The sequence below is a fragment of the Palaemon carinicauda genome, chromosome 31 (assembly GCF_036898095.1).
Source record: "Palaemon carinicauda isolate YSFRI2023 chromosome 31, ASM3689809v2, whole genome shotgun sequence".
NCBI lineage: Eukaryota > Metazoa > Arthropoda > Malacostraca > Decapoda > Palaemonidae > Palaemon > Palaemon carinicauda.
This window is the reverse complement of record NC_090755.1, coordinates 29,951,027-29,953,526: the sequence shown is the minus strand read 5'-3', so window position 1 is coordinate 29,953,526 and position 2,500 is coordinate 29,951,027. Positions and strand designations below refer to the sequence as shown.

The window sequence follows — 2,500 nt, the reverse complement described above, 5'->3', positions numbered from 1 at the left end:
AGTTAACCCCCTGGGTAAAGAAGAATTATTTGGTAATGTCATTGTTGCCAGATGTATGAAGACAGAGGAGAATCTGTAAAGAATAGGGCAGACTATTCGGTGTATGTGTAGAAAAAGGGAAAGTGAAGTGTAACCAGAGAGAGAGGGAGAGAGGCCAGTCAAAGGACCCCATAAGAGTCTAGCTGTAGTATCTCAACGGGTGGCTGGTCCCCTGGCCAACCTACAATCTATGACTTCAGTCATATGCTGACTTTTGAACCTTTCTCTCCACAAATTATTATTATTATTATTATTATTATTAGCTGAGCTACAACCCTAGGTGGAAAAGCTTAATACAATAAGCCTAAGGGATCCAGCAGGTAAAGGTAGCCCACTGAGGAAGGGAAATAAAGAAATAAAAATACCATATGAGATGTAATGAATAAAGAATATAAAATCTCTTAAGACCAGTAACAACGTTAAAATATATCCCTCATATATACATTAAACTACGAAGAGAGACTCAGTTCAGCCTGTTCAACATAAAAACGTTCGCTGCAGGTTTGAACATCTGAAGTGCCAGCTGAATTGCCCAAAATAGCATTTTCTTTCTTTATTTATTGTTTTGATTTGTACGAATTGTTTGAAGCACCTCGGCCGGCGCGGCGGGCAGATGGTGCTTCGAGGCACATGCTGATAGCAGCGCGAAGGCAGAATTGCCTGCAAATGTTAATGATGGCTTGCTGGAAAGAATTTCAAGCAGTTGCTTGATGTATACAGTTTAGGCCAAATTGATGGTATGGAAGGCTGTGAAGGTTTTATGTTGCAGTGGATGTTTTAATATCGTTAACAGCTTGCTGATAAAGAAGTGTATTATTAAAAAAGGCTGTATATATCCTATCTTAACAACAAGGACACACAACATATAACCACACGCACAAACACACGCATACACACACGCACACACACAAACACACACACACACACACACACATATATATATATATATATATATATATATATATATATATATATATATATGTGTGTGTGTGTGTGTGTATGATATCCCTTAGGGGAGGTGTTTCGATAGGTCGTCTTGTGAAATTCTTTTTGAGTTTACTTCCCCACATCACTCACCAAGTATCTGATTCATATATTGTGTTTATATATATATATATATATATATATATATATATATATATATATATATATATGTATATATATATATATATATATATCCATACATATTATTTACATATATATGTATATATATATATGCATATATATATATATATATATATATATATATATATATATATATATATATATATACAGTATATATGTGTGTGTGTGTGTATGTCTAATTTTTTTTTATATTAAGCAGTAGGCTATTCTCTAACCACCTTTTGTTGTAGAGTAAATAAGCAAACCTATCACCACAATAATCTTTTGAACTGTAGAGTCATGGATGAACCCCCTGTGTAGTAAAGTTCATACAACATGTGTCCCCCCCCCCACATATACAGACGCACAGAAGGTTCATAAGCAGCACATCTGATCCCCCTGTATATATTGGCTTTCTTGATATCAAGGACATTCTTTTTTTTAATGTTTTTTTTTTTTTTAACATTATTTGTCCAACACTTTCTAGGCATTCCTCTCTTCCTACCTTCTATTACATACAAATTATCCTTTTTTTCTAAATTTCTCATTTTATCAATTCTGTTTACACCATGTGTTACGCAAACAGTTAATTGAATAGCTTCACATTTTTTTTCCTTTCATTTGCATTGGCATTTACATTTCACTTCCATAAAGGAATGCTGGCTCAACATTCCTTTCATTCATTTTCACCTTTTCTTTCCGAGAACTCGAGTCTCTACCAATCTTTTAGACATATTCTTCTTTATCTTATTCCTGCCGTAATCCATAATATTTACTCTAATACACAAACAACCATATGTATATCAAATATATATATATATATATATACATACACACACACACACACACACACACACACACACACATATATATATATATATATATATGTGTGTGTGTGTGTGTGTGTGTGTGTGTGTATAAATTTACTGTTTGTGCTTTGTGTGTTTTATGTTTCGTTGCACGTGTATCTCAACTCTTTGATTATAATCCTATATGCATTTCACTGACCTTGGACATAGGGGTGTACATCATATGCAGGGCACACCCTGGTTAATAATTACTGTGAAATGTGATTTAATTTAATTTTGTGATCATTTAATTTGATCTAATTTGAATTGTGTTACTTGAATGCATTTACTCTACGCATCCTTGGCAAAAAAGAAAAAAAAAAAGAATACTGAATTAAGTAATTTTACCATGTATTTTATCGTTGAATTTTACTTGAATACAGTTTCCGCTAAATAATGCATAATTTGCAAATTCTCTCACACCTTTAACACGTGCCTTAGGAAATCACAGAAAAACTCCCCCTACCATTATCATCATGAGAAAAAAAAAAAGCTTGACAAATAGTAAT

General features: G+C 33.1%; 1 protein-coding gene and 1 pseudogene across 1 annotated transcript in view; one reads left to right on the top strand and one right to left on the bottom strand.

Moving 5' to 3' along the window:
* LOC137624375 (ankyrin repeat domain-containing protein 29-like) overlaps positions 1-2,500 on the top strand; it is a 617,540-nt gene that overhangs the window by 262,525 nt on the left and 352,515 nt on the right. The gene's annotated exons all lie outside the window — the stretch shown is intronic.
* LOC137625059 (cytochrome c oxidase subunit 2-like) overlaps positions 1-2,500 on the bottom strand; it is a 68,874-nt pseudogene that overhangs the window by 59,171 nt on the left and 7,203 nt on the right.